Here is a 20,815-nt window from a genome sequence, read left to right on the forward strand (position 1 = left end):
ACACACATACGCATACTGATGTAACGATCAAGGCATGAGGAGTGCACTGTTAATTCAGTCTCACTTCTCCACAGGTCACATATATTTAAATTTTCCCACCTACCGAAACAATCAATCAGATACTCTACTATTTCCCAGAAGCACACCAATCAGGTTTCTTTAATAAACAACAAAATTATCCATTTATTATAAACCAAGTCTTAACCAATAATGAAGTAAACATGCACACAAATTGAAATATTAAAGCCCTTTATTTTATTCTAGCCCTCACGCACACACACATACATACAAAACCGGTTAATCAGAAAAAAAGGGATTTTTGTTTACAGCTGTTACAAAGAAATAGAAGGAATAAAAAACCCACTTAGGCTTAAAAGTAAGTATGGAAGGAAGTCCTTTGTTTTGGCAAGGTGTCCCAAATGCGAATAGGCAGCTGCCACTAGGAATCTTCCTAGAACAGTTCTTTCCAGGCGATGTTGATGAATAGTCTGGGTAGGCTTTCAAAGAGATTCAGCACAGAAGGCTTCACATAGGTCTTACATCAGAGGTGCAGCAACAAAGATTTCAAATCTCACACATTCAATGCAAAGTTCCTTCAAAGATGCAGGATTTCTTCAAATACAGGAGGCAACAGGAAACACACATGACACAGGATTTGCTTTTCAAGAGAAAGATGGGCTGTTTGGATCTTCTGTTCTCCTGGCAGGACAATAAGCAAACTCCAACTGACTCTGGCAAAACACCAACTGGCTTTTTCGCAGTTCAAAATGAAGCTAAAACCTTCCCACAGGCAAGTCATGTGATGAGAATAAATCTTGACTTGTCATTTCCTTGTAAAAGCTCTTTCAGGGTCACAACACAACCCCCTGCTGGGTTCTTTGCAAACAGGTGATTTCCAGTAAACTTGTTTAATAGCCAAAACCAAGAACCTTCTGTTGACCTTCCTTTTTTAAAAAACAACCACAAAGCTCAGCCTCTTCAAGATTCCAGATGAATCAGTGTCCACAATCCAAATATAATTTCTTAAAACATATTGTACAAAGAAAAATAGAAGTGCTCACGTGACACCTCTGCCCTTGAAGAAATGAAGTGCCATTTATGAATGTGTTTTATTACAATGTAAGAAAACAGAAGTTGAAAACATTTTAAAACACATTCTCACACTCATTCCCCCCATTCAATCTTTACCTGTATTTAATATAATTTTACTTTGTATCATCTTTGCACTCACATAATTCAAACAAAGTTAAATTCGTGATAAAGCATCTGTAATAACATTATTTTTGCCCGAAATGTGGAAAATCTTTAAGTGATAGTGCTGCAACAGTAAACTCCATTGGAATAGTTTGGCATTCTGATTTTTAAATATTTCCACAAATGCAAGGGGGTTATGATCAGCAAATACCAGTGTCTCTCTGTAGTCATGGCGGACATAGACTTCAAAATGTTTAAGAGCCAATAATAGACCTTTTGTTTTTCCACTGTGGAATATCATTTTTTGGTGGCAATTTAGTTTTTTTTTACAAGTATCCCACTGGCCTTTCTACACCCGATTTATTGTCTTGTAACGGGACTGCACCGACCCCCCAGGTCACTAGCATCAATCGCTACCTTGAATCTCTCAGTGAAATTTGGAGCAGCCAACACTGATTAATTAATCAAAACGGCCTTCAGCTTCTCAAAAGATGCCTGGTACTCCCCTGACTACATTACCTTAGTTTTATTTTTCTGTAGCAAATCAGTTAGCGGAGCAGCTACAGTGCTGATATTCGGTACAAACTTCCTATAGAAACCACAGATCCCCAAAAACCTCATGATTTCTTGCTTAGTCTTGGGGCTAAGGACCTCCACCAAGGCTTGTACTTTTGCTGTTATTGGCAAAATTACCCTCGCCCTACTATATGCCCGAGGTAGGCCACTCTCGCTTTTGTGAATTCGCTTTTGGCCAGGTTTACCACTGAATCAGCTGCTTGTAATTTTCTAAATGGAGCTTCTAGTTGTTTCAAGTGGTCCTTCCATGTGTCACTGTATACCAGCACATCATCAAGGTAAACCACACAGTTAGGAACACTGGCTACCACTTGGTTCATTAGTCTCTGAAAAGTTGCTGGGGCATTTTCTAACCCAATGGCATGACTCGGCACTGGTAAAGATCGTTCGGTGTGACACAAGCTGATATTTCTTTAGCTTGGGGTGTTAAAGGAACTTGCCAGTATCCCTTTAACAAATCATGCTTTGTAAGAAACATAGCACTACTCTGTCTATACAGTCTTCCAAGCAAGGGGTTGGATAGGAGTCTGCCTTTGTTACTGCATTAACTTTTAATATTACTACCGTGGAATCTCCCAACTCAGCATAGTGGGGAAAGTCTTTGCTCGAGTCGCTCTGAACAGGCTCCAGAAGCTGGCCGAGCGCGTCTACCCTGAGGCACAGTGTGGCTTTCGTGCAGAGAGATCGACCGTTGACATGCTGTTCTCCCTTCGTCAGATACAGGAGAAATGCCGTGAAAAACAGATGCCCCTGTACATTGCTTTCATTGATCTCACCAAAGCCTTTGACCTCGTCAGCAGACGTGGTCTCTTCAGACTACTAGATCGGATGCCCACCAAAGCTACTAAGTAGCACCTCATTCCATGACAATATGAAAGGTACAATTCAACATGGTGGCTCCTCATCAGAGCCCTTTCCTATCCTGAGTGGCGTGAAACAGGGCTGTGTTCTCGCACCTACACTTTTTGGGATTTTCTTCTCCCTGCTGCTTTCACATGCGTTCAAGTCCTCTGAAGAAGGAATTTTCCTCCACACAAGATCAGGGGGCAGGTTGTTCAACTTTGCCCGTCTAAGAGTGAAGTCCAAAGTACGGAAAGTCCTCATCAGGGAACTCCTCTTTGCTGACGATGCTGCTTTAACATCTCACACTGAAGAGTGCCTGCAGAGTCTCATCGACAGGTTTGCGGCTGCCTGCAATGAATTTGGTCTAACCATCAGCCTCAAGAAAACGAACATCATGGGGCAGGACGTCAGAAATGCTCCATCCATCAATATTGGCGACCACGCTCTGGAAGTGGTTCAAGAGTTCACCTGTCTAGGCTCAACTATCACCAGTAACCGGTCTCTAGATGCAGAAATCAACAAGCGCATGGGTAAGGCTTCCACTGCTATGTCCAGACTGGCCAAGAGAGTGTGAGAAAATGGCGCACTGACACGGAACACAAAAGTCCGAGTGTATCAGGCCTGTGTCCTCAGTACCTTGCTCTATGGCAGCGAGGCCTGGACAACGTATGTCAGCCAAGAGCGACGTCTCAATTCATTCCATCTTCGCTGCCTCCGGAGAATACTTGGCATCAGGTGGCAGGACCGTATCTCCGACACAGAAGTCCTCGAGGCGGCCAACACCCCCAGCTTGTACACACTACTGAGTCAGCGGCGCTTGAGATGGCTTGGCCATGTGAGCCGCATGGAAGATGGCAGGATCCCCAAAGACACATTGTACAGCGTGCTCGCCACTGGTATCAGACCCACCGGCCGTCCATGTCTCTGCTTTAAAGACGTCTGCAAACGCGACATGAAATCCTGTGACATGGATCACAAGTCGTGGGAGTCAGTTGCCAGCGTTCGCCAGAGCTGGCGGGCAGCCATAGAGACAGGGCTAAAATGTGGCGAGTCGAAGAGACTTTGTAGTTGGCAGGAAAAAAGAGAGGCGCAAGGGGAGAGCCAACTGTGCAACAGCCCCGACAAACAAATTTCTCTGCAGCACCTGTGGAAGAGCCTACCACTCTAGAATTGGCCTTTATAGCCACTCCAGGCGCTGCTTCACAAACCACTGACCACCTACAGGCGCGTATCCATTGTCTCTCGAGATAAGGAGGCCCAAAAGAAGTCTATGCAAAGTCAAGTTGAGCCGTCAGGTTTAGGCATTAATACTATTGGCGAATTCCAGCTGCTTTGAATGGGTTCAGTTAGGTGGTTTTCCAGCATGTATTGGATTTCTGCTTTTACTTGGGCCTGTTTGTCTGGACTTAAGTGGTAAGTATGTTGTTTTATAGGAACGGATTCCCCTACATCCACATCATGTGCGGCTAAGGTCGTACATCCTGGCTTATCCCCATAGACTCTTTTAAATGTTGTGAGTAGCCTTGTTAGGTCTTCTCATTGTTCTACATCTAAAAATGAAAGCATAGTGTCCAATCTTCCTAACAATTCAGTATTAGCTAATCGGATAGTAGGAGGTTTAATTTGAGAATAGTCTAGGCTTCCTTCTGCCTCATCCTCACTATCCCTTTCATCCTGCACTGTCCCTACTACCTGACATGCCTGCGCTTGCTTATCCTCCTCTCGGCAATAATATTGTTTTAACATATTGAAATGACACAGTCGACTCTTTTTCCAACAATCTGGGGTGTCAATATTCATGACAGTATGCCCTGATCATCATTTTGCGTGTCTGATGGTACCTTTCTTAAGCTCCTTGTGTCTGTGGGTGAAATGCTGAAGACTTTAACTGTGTTATACCCAAATTACCCATAACATCTTGAAATATTTTAGACATAAAATTGGAACCTTGATCCGACGAATTTCAATCAGTAATCCATATCGAGTGATATCCATATTGGGCTAACTTCTTTATCACCACCTTAGCAGTAATTGTTCTCAAGGGAATCACCTCTGGGAATCAAGTAGCCATATTCATGATAGTGAGCATACATTGCTGTCTCGCTTTTGCTTTTGGTAAGGGTCTTACACAGTCTACCAACACCCTACTAAATGGTTCTCCAATAACTGGTATGGAAGTTAGAGGTGCCGGTTTTCTGGCAGGTTGCAGTTTTCCCACAATCTGGCACGTATGGCATGTTGCACGTCCTTAGAAAGACCTGCCCAGTAATAATGTTGACTTATACATGATTTGGTCTTCCGGACCCCCACATGTCCCACTATAGGAATTTCATGCCCTACCCTTAATAATTCCCAGCGATACTTAGGCAGTACCACTATCTGTTGAACTACCGTCCATTTTTTAACTGCAGGTCTGTGAGGTGGTCTCCACTTCCTCATCAGAACTCCATCTTTAATATAATAGCCTTCTGGAACTCCTTTTGCCTCAGCTTCTGTTTGAGATGATTGGGCCACTTTATTTAAATTTGAATCAGCTTGCTGTGATCAGAGAAGATTTAGTAAACATTTCCTTTGGATTATCTAAATCCCTAAAGAAAGTTTCAGATACTTGACTATCTGTCTGTGGTGCCAATTTTACCTCCAACAATGGAACTTGTTTAGCCATTGCTCGGGTTAGTACAGACAAAGGAAAAATTCCTGGAACCTTTTCTTGTAATTGTTCTGTCTCCTAAACTTCCTTGGTTTTCTGTGACTACAGGAGAAACTAATAGTTTTGGCTCTGGCCAAATCATTTCCCAGTAGTAGGTTAATTCCATCCACCAGCAAACTGTGGACAACGCCTACAGTTACCATCCCAGACATTAGGGCACACTCTAGGTGTATCCTATGCAAAGGTACGCGTATATACTCCCCACCAATATCATTCACTAAATCTTTAGCATTCAGTGCAATCTCTGGTGGAAATGTTATGCCTTTCCCCAGCAAAAGAGTTTGGATGGCTCCTGTATCCCTAAGTATAACTTAGGTTTGCCTGCCTCACTTGAGGGATAAGGAGTTACTTTTCCTTTCAACGACAATTCTCTATAACTTTCAGGTATCTTATTCACAACCCCTAAACTCACATTCGTTTTTGTAATTGGCTTTATAGCTGCCATCAAAGCTACAGTCTTACTCTCGGTAAGGGCCCCTTTCTCTGCATTAGCTTTGTGTACCCCAACAAATCCCATGGGATTCTGCACGAAGGTGTCCCACCTTGTGACAATGATGCCATTTAGGCTTTCAGAGCTCACTTCCACCCTCATCATTTTCTTTTCTGGCCTGAGGACAGGATTCTGGAGTGTTCCCAGCTGTCCCTTCTTGTCCCTGGCTTCTTGCCTTCCTTTCTCCTTCCCACCTTCTATCCTTCTTGGGTTTGTGGGGGTGATGGTAAAAGGGTTTGGGCTTATACACAAGTTCACAGTCATCAGCAATTTCCGCTGCCTGTCTGGCCATTGAAACTTTCTGGTTCTCTATATGGGTTCTTACAAATGGAAGGAGTGAATTTTTAAATTCTTCCAGGAGAATTAATTCCCTAAGGTTCTCATACGTGGCCTCTACATTTAGTGCCCACATCCAATGATTAAAATTAATTTGCTTTACCCTCTCAAATTCTATATAAGTCTGCCCAGGCTATCTCCAGAGGTTCCTAAATTTCTGCTTGGACGGTTCAGGGAGCAATTCATAATCAGCAAAAATAGCCTTTTTTTCCATCTCATAATCTGCAGAAGCCTCCTCAGAAAACATGGCATAAACTTCATGAGCTCTGCCCATCAACCTGCTTTGCATAAGCAGTGTCCATATTTCTTTCAGCCACTTCATCTGGCAATATTTTCAAAAGAAATGAAAAATGCCTCTACGTCTCTTTCCACAAATTTTGGGAGGGCTTGCACAAATTTAAACAGCTCTTCACTGGATCCTGGGCTGGAGACAGGTCTTCCTCCACTAGAATTTTCATCAGGGTCAAAGGCATCCTTTTTTTCCCTAGTTCCAGCCTTCTAATCTGGTATGCCCTTTCTCTCTCCTTTTCCTCTCTTTCTCTTTCCATTTCTGTCTCCCACCACTCTACTTGCTGCCTTTGAAATGCTCTCTCTTTTTCCTTTTCTTTTTCCTGCTGCTCTATTTGCTCTCTTTGGAATATCTTTTCTTTTTCCTTTTCCCTTGCCTGAAATTCTAGCTCTAACTTCTTCTTATCCAACTGCATCTCTGGCACTGTTACCTTGTCTTTTTCCGATTCTACTCATCCCTCTGGCTCTTTCACTTCAATTTCCAGCTATCTGGCCACTAGTCTCTGAATTTCAGCCTGCCTAGTTTTCAGTCTAATCTCTAATTTCAAGTGCTGCACCACACTTGACAGCTTATCAGTGGATAATGCCTTTAAATACTCATAATCTATTCCAGGCTGCTGCACAAATGCACTGGCATCAAACGTAGCCAATCTGGTAGTGTAAGGTTTACTCTAATGTAAAAGAAACCTGGCATTTTCCTTTTCCCCTTTTCAATTATTATTATCTCACTTACGATTGCACTTCGTCAGCTTTGGGTTATCCCACAGAGAGCCGCCGATTATATGTTACAACCGAGGTGGGAGGAGTGCATTGTCTTTTCTAGTTGCACATCTCCACAGGTCACAACATATATTTAAATGTTTACCCAGTTACTGATGTGGTCAATCATATACTCTATTCTTTATCCCTGAATAAAAATACACCAACCAGGATTCTTTAATAAACAACAAAATTCTCAGTTTATTATAGAACAAAACTAAACCAGTCATGAAGCAAAGCATTGACACACAGATTGAAATATGAAAGTTCCCTTTTTAAATTCCCCACTCACATACTTGCACACACTGAAAAAAATGCAGAAATTCTCTCTGCAGAGGTATGTTACAAAAATGCCAAAAAAGAATACTTTTGCCAAATACTTGCTAATTCTTGAAGAAGAAAAGAGAAGATATGGAAGAAAATCAGTTGTCCCTTTTGGTCTGGTGTCCAGGTATATGAAGACAGGTCACTGGGATCTTTTCTAAAGCAGTTCTTTTCAGGTGGCATTGTGAATTAATCTGGCAGGTTTTTCCAGCTTCTCAGGAGAGATGCAGCACCAGGGATTATAGCTCTCCCATACTGTTTCTTTGCAGGGTTTCTTCAAAGAGGTAGAGAAAGAGGTGAGCTGGGTGGTTTATTTTTCCTTGGCAGGCAAAACACGAACTGTTTTCAAAACAGTTCACGCCCCAACTGTCTTGAAAACAATATTCCAACCCCAAACAGAAAGTCAACTTCTTGACTCCATTAACCTTGACATGTGGCTTCTCTGTAAACATCTTCCCTGGGTCACCAAGGTTTTTGTTGTTTACTGAGCTTAAAGCACATGATTTCCAGTGCAGGTTGTTTCCAAACAACATTTCACTGAACTGTCAACAACAAAGCAAAGTCCAGCATTTATGAAATCTTCAGCCTTTCAATGAATCCATCTCCACAATTTAAATGAGTCTTCAAAAAAAAACTTAACAAAAATATAGAATCATCTTTATAACAGTAGCATTTTTTTAAAATCATTTTTAAATCACAGTTAGAGTGTTAAGTATAATGAACTTACCTCTTTCTTGTTTAAACTCAAGAAAACCAGTCCGATTAGTTCTTTCACAATCACAGTAAAGGAAAAAGGTAAAACACTCACAGAGGTGGTAAGAACAACCACTGTTTCAAGAGGAATAACCCTGTTGTGGTCAAATAAGAGAAAAGGCAAGAGGGGAGCCTGAGAAACCCCTCTTCACCTGGCCATAACAAGATGTGATGGAAAAATTCCACTCTGGCTTTGATGAAGTCCTCACTGCCATCCCAAAAGAAGAACATGTCATCCTTCTGGGGGATTTTTATGCCAGGGTTGGCTGTAACTCGAAGTCTGGAGTGGAACCACTGGAAAAAATGTAGGAAAAGCCAATGCAAATGGATTCCTCCAGCTGACTTCAACAAACATCCTCTTCCACCAGAAGGACAAATATAAAACCATATGGAGGCATTCTAGATCAAAGCATTGGTGCTTCCTGGATTACGTCAATGTTCAAGTCAAAGATCTAAGTGATGTCTGTATCACTCAATCCATGTGGGGACTGATGCCTGCTGGACAGATCATCAACTTGTTCAATCAGTGATGAACATCCAACAAGCACCAAGGCATCGCAAGGCCCAAAAGTCCAAGAGGAAGAAGATCAATGTCTCAACCCAAAAAAAGCCTGACCGAAGAGAGGAATTTCAAGTGCAGTTCACGACCAATTTGGAGAACCTTCACACATTCAACTCAATTCCAGAACAGTGGAATCAAATAAAGTCAGTATAGTCAGCTATACTAGACTCGTGTGCCAAGACCATTGTGTTTGGGCATCCCCATCCCAAGACTGGTTCGACAAAAATGATGCCCAAATATATAACCTCCTGGAGCAAAAACAAGTAGCCTTCATTGCCTGGCAGAACAACCCAAGGTCGCAACTTAAGAAGGTGGCATACCAACAGCTCAAGGCTGACACCCAAAGATAAATCTTGGAGATAAAGGATGTGTAGTGGGAAGAGAAAGCCAGAGAGTTCCAACAGTATGCCGATCATCATGGCATGTGAAGTTTTTTTGAAGCCACCAGGGCCTTCTGTACACAGAGGTCAAGTGGACAAAACCCTCTTCATTCACAGGATAGTATTTCTCTTCTTAAAGATGTCAATGCCATCCATAAACACTGGAAAGAACATTTGGAACAACGCCTCAATGTGAATTCACAGTGGAAGCTGATACCATCCAGACTATCGCTGTGGTAGAATCCATCAATGTGGGAGCTGCAACAAGCAATCAAACAGATGAAAAACATCAAAGCCTGCGGCCCCAATGGTATTCCAGCTGACGTCTTGAAAGCCAGCGGACTTTTGCTCACATCAAGACTCCATGCACGTATCCTACGGATTTGGGAGGAAAAAGAACTCACTCCCTGACAATTTTACCTATCTTCAAGAAGGGAGATAAATCACATTGTGGAAGCTATTGATATATTTCCCTCTTGTCTGTAGCAGGGAAAATCCTGACACTTATTCGCCTGAATCGGCAACTTCCTGTGGCTGAGGAAATCCTCCCAGAGACACAGTTTGACTGCTACTATGTTGAGTGGGAAATCTGAAATAGATGCCTTCAAAATTCGGACTGGGGTCAAGCATGGCTGTGTGATAACTCCGATACTATTCACAATCCACCTGACCGTGGGTATTCACCTCATCAAAGATCAACTGTCCTCTGGTATTAGTATTAAATATTACCTAGATGGAAAGCTCTTTAACCTCTGTGCCAAAACTAAACTGACCATCATAGATATACACAAGCTACAGCTGTAACTACTTCAATTATTTTAGTATTCCCTTCAACTGCAGTACCTATTTCAATATCTGTGACCTGAAATCAGCTATTTTCCCTTTCTTTCATCTTTAAACTATCATTTTTACTATTGTTTCTGACAGGCCTCCACACCCTCCCATTTATTAGTTTAATTTTTTTAACCACCCGATTTATCCTTTTCAGTAGGACCTTGGCCACAGCCTGGTTCAGATGCAGGCTGTCGCAATGGTACAGCTCCCTCCTGCCACAGTACTGATGTCAGTACTCCTTCTCATACCATTCTTTTAGTCATGTGTTTCCATTCTTGATATATTTGTCCACATGCCAATTAATACATTGCCTGGGTAACAATCCTGAGAATACCAGCCTTGAGGTCCTGATTTTTAATTTAGCTCCTTTCTCCTGATACCCCCTCTGCAGAATCTCCTGCCTTTTCTTCCCTATGGCAGGAATTTTATGTTGAGGTGGTGGCCCCACCCACTGGCTAAAGTATCGGGGGTGAGCTCTCATCCACCAGCCCTGGAAGCCACGCTGTAATTTGGCATGGCCCAGGCCCTTGATTGGCCTCAGTCTGGGTTTCCACCCCGCTGAGGCAGGACATCCCGCCTCCAAGAGCTGCCGGCCAATCAGAGTGCTGGCAGCTCCTCAGTCCCAGCAGCACCACTGGGAACCATGGCCACTGCTGGTTCAGCCAGAAGAGGACCATAGGCGCCAATCTTCAAAAGGTAAATGGGGTTCAGGCCTTCCCAGGGACAATCAGCTGCGCCCCGATAAGGAGGGTGGGTGCTGGTGTTTAGGGCAGGGGGGGTAGTTCAAGCGGGGGTGGCCTATGCTGCTGGGGAGAGTCCCTTCATGGGGTACAGGGTGCCCGATCAGGAAGGCTGCCACCCAACCCCCCCCCCACCCACTGGTGTGGCTGTCCTCCCCTCCTTGTCCTGACGTGTATCAAGTACATTGTACCTGCTGAACAGGACTAGAACAGGATGCAAGACATCCTCCTCTATTCTTCTTTGGTTTCCCCTACTCTGCTGATTGACAATCACACCCTCCCCTCTGCTTTCCTCTCAGGCATGACTGAATACTGGAGAAAACTGCACAAAAATTCCTCCCCTTCCCTTATGTTTTAGAGTGTCTCTAACTTGCATTTCAATTTAAGGACTTTGAGTTGGAGTGTCTCAAAGCAGAGATATTTCTTGCTGATGTAGCAATCTGGGACAGTCTCACCACCCGCAAACACCCACAGTTCTGATACACAATCTATACTGTCATTTCTAGTTTGTAAAGCATAAACAAATAGTCCAATTAGTGCTTTCTCCTGGTGTTTACCACTGTTGACACATACCTAATTATTTACTAAGGTCAGCAAATGGGAAAATAAAATCCTTAGAAGTTAGGTTTCCAATCTTAAAACCATAGAAGCATAGAAAAGTTACAGCACAGAAGGAGGCCATTCAACCCATTGTGCCTGTGTCTTTAACCAACAGAATTACAGAAATAAAAGGTAGAAGCCTTGAGGCAAAGTCTGATTTCTTATTTCAAAAAATAGAAGCAGTTAAGTGAGTACCAAACTAGCAGGCAGCAAAAGTCTGAAACTAAAATATAGAACTGCAGTTTTTCCTCTGAGAGCAAAAAGTAGGCAGGATAGAGGTATTGAATGCAGAGCAATAAAGCTAAATCAGTCCCAATACAGATGTTGATTTGAAATTTAATACATTTTTAGCAGTTGATAATGTTCAAGTTGAGAAGCATTGCTTTCCATTCCTTATACTTTACTAATGACACATTCTATCTAGTTTGTTATAATCTGAGTGTTCTGCCTTGTGGGCGTCTCGGGAGAGACCAAGGCTAAGGGAGTAAACCCTAACAGAAAATCCGGAGCGGAACCCCGTAGGCGGTCATGTGTCACCTTTGGCATGTTTCCGGCAGTTCCTGCAGCCATACTGGTGCCAAACGTCGTGTCCTGCACTCCTTTGGACCCCACCAGAAAGGCCGAGAGGGGGGTTTTGACGACTGGGCAACTCTCAACCTCCATAAATTTACCCAGGCATGCGCCATGGAGAGGTCACTCCATAATCACTGACCACCTCCAGGCGCGTATCCATTGTCTCTCGAGATAAGGAGGCCCAAAAGAAAGAAATTTATTTAGTTATTGGTTAGTTAGTAATTCAATTCTGGGTAAAATAGAATTACTTGAGATATAGACTATATTTAGTAGTTGGATTTAGCTTGATTTCAGGTTAATTCCTAACTAGTTAGTCTTGTCTTTGTTTGTTAACTTCTTTATATTAGTATTCCTTACCTCCTAGTTATTACTTATATATACCAGATTTTAATTTAATGTATTTCTGATCTCTTTAATGTTGGTGTACTCTATTTAGTTTGTTTTAATCTTATTCGCTGAGATCTAATTATACTGGTTACTTATTTGTATATTTACTTATTTACTGTTGCCCCTTGGTTTAAATTATTTAACACTTCCTTACACCTCTGCATTGAATTTCCATTCTCACCAAATTCCCATCACCACTCTGTTCGGAAGATTCTTTCAATTCTGCACACACGACTCAGCATTAGCAGATATCCATCGAATAGAAACACACTAGTTATAACTGGTCTGTCAACAACCAACCATAACAATTAACATTAAGTCAGGTGTCGGCTTACAACCAGTTGGCTGTTAACTGCCACTGAATTGCAGTTTTAAAATAACATTTTAAAGTAAGAAAACTGGGTTAAAATTCAGGTTGATAACATATTGAGGTATGTTTTCGCTTTGGGTGCAATTGGTGAACTGGCTGCAAATTGTACCCATAATTGCGACCATTTTTGAGAAATGTATTTTTTGAGTTTCTACTCAAACTTATTTGTATATTCCCAAAAGCAAAATCTGTTATGAACCAGCACAATCAAGCAATGTTTTAAAATGTAAGTTAAAGATAACAATTTGCTTTAACAAATATTCCTTGATTTATTTAAGAGCGGTAACTTGGTGCAGCATGATTACTGCAACTGAAAATGGGTTTATTACAAAAATAGTATTTTTAATCATTGTCAATCCACCACCTGTGAGTAACCTTATTTTAAATTACTAAAAATGATTTTTAAAGAAATATACAGAACCATTTGCTAGTTACATTGGGGTACAGTAATCAGGTTCGTAGTAAATTAAAAAGAATTCAGTAGCTTTTCTAATGTTGACTTTTAATGTCCTTGCACCCAAAATGTCCAGGTTAAAATTGTCAAAAGCCTTCAACTGAGTGCAATTAGCACAAACTCCCAATGGTGATTAATTCATCCAGGGAGGGGTGGGGGGGGTGGGGGGGGGGGTGTTGGTGGCTTTGTGGGCGGGGCTGTCTTCTAGCACAATGTTCTTTAAACTAGAGCAAACGATTTCGGAAACCTGATTTGGGCTGAATGTAATTTGCGCTGAAATTCTTTATCTTTTGCGCTACTTATGTAGATTTTGGATGAATAGGCAAAAAAACAGTGCAACTGAGGGAAACTCTATGCGACTATCTTTACCACTTACCCATTACTTACCAGTGTATTCTCACTCTCACCAAGTTACCACCATCACTTTGTTTGGCAAGTAACTTTGCTTCGCAGATTCTCTCAACTCTGGGTGCACAGAAACAAATTTCTCCTCATTACCCCTTTGGTTATCAACCCTCCTGCCAGTGGAACAGTTTCTCCTTGTTTATTCCATTTTGAACACCTCTATTTAATCTCCACTCAACCCTCACAGTATAGAAAGTTTAACTCATATCAGAACCTTCTGAACATTTGTTTTGAGAGTCAGCTGGTTTTTAAAAGTATTTTGTTGATCTGAAATTTCTGAGTGTTGATTCCATACTGACTGTTCCCATTCAGTTTCTTGCTGCTGATCTGATTCTAATTGAACTTCAATCACAGTTTCTTAGCATTGGCCTTGTGGTAACTGATTTTTGTCCAGCGCCGATATAATAGTGAGAATCCAGAGATAAGTCGCATGTGTTCATTACCGAGATACCACAGGACAGGAGCAATCAGTATGGTCTAGGTAGCAAGGCCTTATGGAATAGTAGCAATCAGCAAAGGACTGGGTAGCACAAAACCTCAAGGTAGGAGCAATTAGAACAGATGGATAGCAAGAAATATCAAGAGGAGAGCTATTGCGACGGGATTAATTGGAAGAAACTTCAGGACAGGAGAAATCAACGTGGAACTGTGAGCAAGAAACATCAGAATGGGAGCAGTCAATGTTTGAATTTTAGCAATAGCAGTGATATGAGAACAATCAGCACAGCATTCAACAAAGTCACTTGAGATGAGATTGTGCTGAGTGGAACCATGATTATGAAGCTGTGGGACAAAGATAATTAATGTACCTCATCATGATAAATCAAAAGATAAGAAAACTCTGGAAACTCATATCAATTAATAAAAAAAAAGTCTTATCAAGCAACAACATTTTCTGCACTAGAAAATAAAATGACTGTGGTTCTTCTAGAAGTGTTGTAATTCAGAGTATATAGCTGGCCCATTCACACAGTCCACGGGTGCATCAACACTCAGCACCAGAGCAATAATCCATGGGTTTTTTTGGCTGTAATCCCCCAATTCCAATCTAAACTAGAGATATCTGTGGAGGGCTCTGAGTGAATGTGGAGCATTTTCCAGGGTGAGGGAGGGAAAGTCAGGAGGTGGGTAGATGCATTCACCTCCTGGTTGTAAAGTATGTTTGGTGCAGAGCCTGGGAGCTGATCACTTGCCTGTCTTTTTAGTTATGTAATGATGTGTGTGATGGTGGAAATCAAAGGAAAACAAACCTAAAAATGGGAGTAGGAAAGGAAGTTCTAGTTGTTCTCACTCCTGATTATGATGATAATTCAGATTTTTAGAAATAACATTGATATGGTTTTCAAAACAATTCAGACTAAATAATAAGCAATTTTGGTTAGGATTTCTTTTCCAAAGAATATGTTGAATTACTGCATTAGAATGTTCATTTACATTTTTGTAGGCCTTTAAGTGTTTGGTAATCAGAATGCAACTTTACTAACCTAGTTGCATTGTATTAGGTACAAATTATACTAAGTAATGTAAATAGACTCATAGTACTAGCAGAAATGAGAAAGATGCTGCTCTGGGGACTGCTCTTATTTTATTATTTATGGAGGAGAAGAGGAGAATATCCCTTTTAGGACTCTTGGGAATGTGTTATTGTGAACAAGGATTTTCATGATACTAAGAATGCTTTGAAAAACATAATTATTTGGAGATCAGAATTTAACAGTTTTATAGAAAGTGAGAAAATTATGTATTTTGCCTTTTTAAAAAAATCGTTGACTGAATTGAATTAAAAGTAGTCACTGGCCATTGTATAATTGATGTTTGCATTTGTTATTTCAGAAATGGGTGTTATAGTGAAGTCCACAAAAATGTATGTTCATGTATTCTTTTCATGTTTATTTTAAAAATTTCCATTCATGGAAGAAGATTCCTAGATACCACTGGAGTCTGTCACTCTACATTCCTATTTAGCAATATTGAATAAGTAAGATATTTTAGTATTGCACAATCCAGATGATTTTTTAGGGGAATTAAAAATAGATCATCATGTATAGAACAATGGATAGTAAGGGAGCTATTCTAGAAGTACCTAAGTCTCATGTTAGTTTTAGTCTAATATGAAAACGAGTGGAATATCTAAGAAGACCTATTGCATAACGAGCAATAAAGCTGAGTGCCTAAGCAGCTGTTATTTCACAAAATATACTTTTTAATGCATTTAGTTATTTAACAGATTGCTAGCGTTGTGTCACACTGATTAGGCTACCATTTGTGGTAAGAGACAATGGGGCAATTTTTGTGTAATCTACTGTCAGGCACAAATTTCAGATTTTCATTCTGTCACCCTACTACTTTGCAGCTGCCAATCAAAGAAGAAACCTAAATTGAGGGTTAACGATATGCAAATTATACATGGTAGTGTTGTAAAAGTCTGCCACAGTGAAAATTTAAAATGGCAGAAAAGTAAGGGAACATAGACCTGGAGTCAGCACTTCAGTAATATAGAGAGAGACCTTCTCATGTGTGTCTTCAGGCATAAAATGAAGGATTTGAGGATCAAGGACTCAGTGTGGTTAAACAAACCCAGAAATAAATATCTGCAACACCTTACAGGTCAAGACATCACCAAACAATAGATAAAAGAGCTTTATTGACATGCATGATATGAGGAGCACAGAACATCTAATACATATTAAAGGCAGAAGAAAATAAACTAAAATGTATTAAAGGATGGACAATGGTGATCCAAATGCCAGGGAGAGACTTACCCTGGGTGAGAAAGCCACAGAGATAGTCACTGGTCTAAGTGGGCTGCAACAGAAGATGCTGGCCAAATTCTGAAGATCATTTTTATCACTGTAAGCTCTGACAAAGAAGAAAATATACATTTAATCATTAAATTGACTTGGAAGATTTTTATTGCACTATTTAAAATAGTATCTTCTATTTATTTAACCAATATCACATACATTAATGATACAGCAACTGAAAATGCTATTCAGTAGTTTTGTTTATTATGAGAAAGAGCAAGACAATCTTTCAACAATGTAAAGCCGGTTATATGTTTAAACAGTGTTATGCCTAGAAATAGGTTCCAAATTTAAATAATGACTGAGTCTCACTCAAAATGAGTGAGGCTTGACAGCTCAGAATAATTATTTATAAAATTCTCTTAATCTTAAGTGATTCATCTCTTGCCTGTCACACATTTCAATATTGTTAAAGGGGCAGTGTTGTTATACACAGATGATGCAATCATATCTGGCACTGCAAACAGATTATTTTTATCTTGGTTTTATTAAAACTAGGCTGTAGCAGGTTCAATACCAGTTTTATGCTGAGTTAGATAATTTAAGACCAGGCAGCAAACGGGTTGCTAAACTCAAATTTTTGTCCATGGTTGAAGAAGGGGGAACAAATTTTGCCACTTTTCCAACTGCTTCTGTCTAATGACCTCAGTTGGAAAGTGTGTGGGGACTGGATTGTGCTGGGTTATGATGCCCATAATGGTAAAAGAGCCTAAAAATGCTCATTGTCCAGGCTGGAAGGCTGCTACATCCTGTGGAATTATCTGGTCACTAATGCCTCAAGCCATTATAATGACTGGACTGTAAATCATGGGCTATGTATCCACAATTTCCTGCAATGTGCTATCGGCCAGCGGCCGAGCATCACTTTCTACTGGGAGCATAGAATCAGTTCTCATACCTCAAAATGAGCCTCAGCACGAAGAGAGTAGAGAAAACTGAGGTGATATGTGGTGCGAGCTGGAAATGCGGAGAAGTGGAGAAATTTGCAGTGCAGCAGAAAAAACATCTTTTACAATGCAAACTTAACACAGATCAAAGCAACATCACTGTGGGTGAATCTGGGTCAGCAGTGTACCTCCCACTGAGAAACAGGCCCAGGGTGGTGGTACCAGCCTTATAAAGTATAATACATGAAACATGCAATCTCCCTAAAAAACATATATTCCAGTAAAGAGTATATTCTGTCTCTATGTAATTAAATATGTATTGGAAATACTGATCACCATATTTTGTTTGCTAAATTATTTATTAAATACAAATAAAAAAATGGATAAGTTTGATAAAAGAATATTTGCAAGCAAAGTCTAATAATTATGCCACAACAGTTAATTTGACTCAAAAGCTTTACTATCCATAATATGCAAACTTATGCAAATAAGTTTATTTGCTTCAAGCCATGCCCTATAAATCAAAGAATCTCACCATTCAAACTGACTCTGAAATGGAGTTTACTTGACATTTGCAACAATATTACATAGTATGCCTTTCTTACTCTTTTTTTTCTTGAAAACCATAATATATGCTGCAACAAACTTTGAATTAAAGTTCATTACTGTTTCATATTCACTGCTTGTTTTGTGTCTGCTAGCTGTGATGATGCTCTAGAGTTGTTCATATGGGTTATGCATCACTGCAATTCTGTCAAACTTCGTGGTGTAATGAACTTAAAATTTGCTATTGAAATGCATTTAAATTTTTGAACAATTTTTAAGGAGTATTATACATAGAAGTAAAAATTTAAGCACAGATCTTTTAATTCCAAGTCTGCATATAATATATTGCAGTAGTTAGTCACTATTTAAAAATGCTTTTGTGTTTAATTTACTTAAAAGCAATGAACTGGAATTATGCCATTTGTGCATTGCAGTTGAATCCTCACCTCTTTCCCTCTGTGGCCTCCAACCAGAAGATCTACCCCAGCATCTGCTCAGCAGGATTTCAGGATTGTTGCAACAGTGATCCCTCTCCAACATCTTGTTGAGATTGCTAGTACAAGGAAATTTTGCCCAAAGCAGCCTTTTCACATCATTCAGTTTTTTTTTAGTTATCCACATCTCAGTTATTGTTTGAGACACCATCAATAATTTTAGTCATTTCTGTCCAGACAGCACAATGGCATGCTTGTTTTCTAGACACAAACATGGATGTGTGCAGTTTTCCAGCAGAAAAGGTATGTTTGCATGTCCAAAATTTGGTTTTCTCACTTGTTTTTCCACAGCATTTTCAACTGCTTACTGCCTGCAGAAACAGTCTAAGACTCAATTGTAAAGGTCAAGTGAATCATTTTCAAGTCATTAAGGTAATTAATTTGGATGACTTCAACTTGTATTTGATTGGATTTTTAAATATACCCCTGGCAGAGTTACTGCTGTACCAAAAGTCAATCCCAAATTAGTGTTTTGGTGGTAATTTGGTAGATTTACCATGAATTTACTGCCAGGCATTTCTCGTGCTCCTCAACAGCATGATGTAGGTCGTCATTTTGTAATAGCATCAAAATTTGTGTTTGTGCTGCAAGTGGGAAAATGTGGGTTACTGATGAATAAGCAAAATGAGCAGAGGTTGAATTCTACTATACTCTATAATTATCTGGCATGATACATTTAACAGAAGATAATGTTTCATTTTGGTCACCAAATCACAATGCTTTTCAGCAGTCATTTTATCAGATTTCCTGTACATTGTGACATTTGGAGATATGTGCCACATCTATTGTAGGGAATTATTAAGTTGTGCACCAAGCATTGAAAATTTTGTAAATTAATCTGTGTTTCATACTTCATTACAATCAGGCTAATTTTGGAATTCCTCATGTTAATTGATTAGTTGTCTTATAGATACAGATTAATGGGGCCTTGTATCTTAGAATCCTTTCTGGTGAATTAATTGGTGATACTCCTATTTTTGGCCAGTCCATTTAAAATTGAATGTTGTCCATTTTGAACATACTTGTCTCAGCTTTTGGAACAAAGGACATGAAACAAGAAAAAATATGCATTTTTATGATGTTTCATAACACAACTAACTTGATAATTATTTTTGAATTTTATACATTCTATGAAATAACATAAAGGTGACTAATACTGGGTAAATGATGAACTCATTGTATTTTCACCAAAACTTATTTTTGTTTACTGTTTCTGGCTATATTCTTCATATAATATGTACAGCATATTAAGTATGCCTGGATGTTTTCTCAAAGTAAAAAAGAACCTTATAATTTTCATGTCCTGATCGCAGAACACGCACTGGAATAAACCTGTAATTTTCATCCTCTAATGTCATTCATACAGTTTTTAATTACAAATACTGTCACCATCTGCTCACCATTGTGGGCTACTTACCTGCATAGCCTGCTTATTATAACAGTCAATTCATAAACTATATCTCAATAAAACCATCAAGCTCTATAAAAATAAGTATGCCATTTATATAATATAAACTGATTAGTATTGAGCATAAAGCATGGTGCAGACATGCAATATGAATTATCCGGTGTACACTATCACGTATCAATTGGAAAAAGAACAGGATTTTGTAACCCACAGCAAACATTACTCTAATATTTAGCATTTCACTAAAAGGGGAAATTAATATGAAGAGCTTATGAGGTTTTGAAAACTTGTTCAAACTGAATTCAAAACCCACATTGTTGATAATTGATATTATTAATGGATAATTAATATATTTTGATGGTCTCTAAATATTCTAATGTTTCCCCTTGTGAAGGAATCTAGAACTTGGGGGCATAGTTTCAGAATAAGGGGTCACTCATTTAAGACAGAGATGAGGCTCTTTGGAATTCTCTACCCCAGAGAGCTTTGGAGGCTGAGTCATTGAATATATTCAAGACTGAGATAGATGGATTTTTGAACTATAGGGGAGTCAAGGGTTATGGGGAACAGGCAGGAAAGTGGAGTTGAGACCAAGATCAGATCAGCCATGACCTTATTGAATAGCGGAGCAGGCTCAAGGGCCATATGGCCTACTCCTGCTCCTGTTTCTTATACTCTTATGCCATTTTGCCTTGCATTGAATTATTTCACATTTGGGTTAGGTTGTTCCTTAAAAAAATATGCAGAGGGACAAAGATTCCCTCTGAATCATATTTTTTTTTCTTTTAACCCTACTGGTCTTGTGGGGTACTGTTGCCTGGATGAGTCAGAGTGGTCAAACAAGCAAGGCACTGTTTGCTGGAAAAGTAGTGCAAGTAATTATCCATCTTCCATGTCAATGCGATGGGAGAATCCAATTCTAGGTTCCTTTTTTTGCCTTGGCTCAGTGGTAGCACCTTTACTCCTGAATCTGAATGGTATAAGTTCAACAGTCATTTCAGGGATTTAAGCACATAATCTAGGCTAACATTTCAGTATTCAGGAAGTGTTGCACTGTTGGAGGTGCTGTCATTTGGTTGAGATGTTAAACCGAGGCAT

Source organism: Heterodontus francisci, chromosome 17 (assembly GCF_036365525.1).
Source record: "Heterodontus francisci isolate sHetFra1 chromosome 17, sHetFra1.hap1, whole genome shotgun sequence".
NCBI classification, from domain to species: domain Eukaryota; kingdom Metazoa; phylum Chordata; class Chondrichthyes; order Heterodontiformes; family Heterodontidae; genus Heterodontus; species Heterodontus francisci.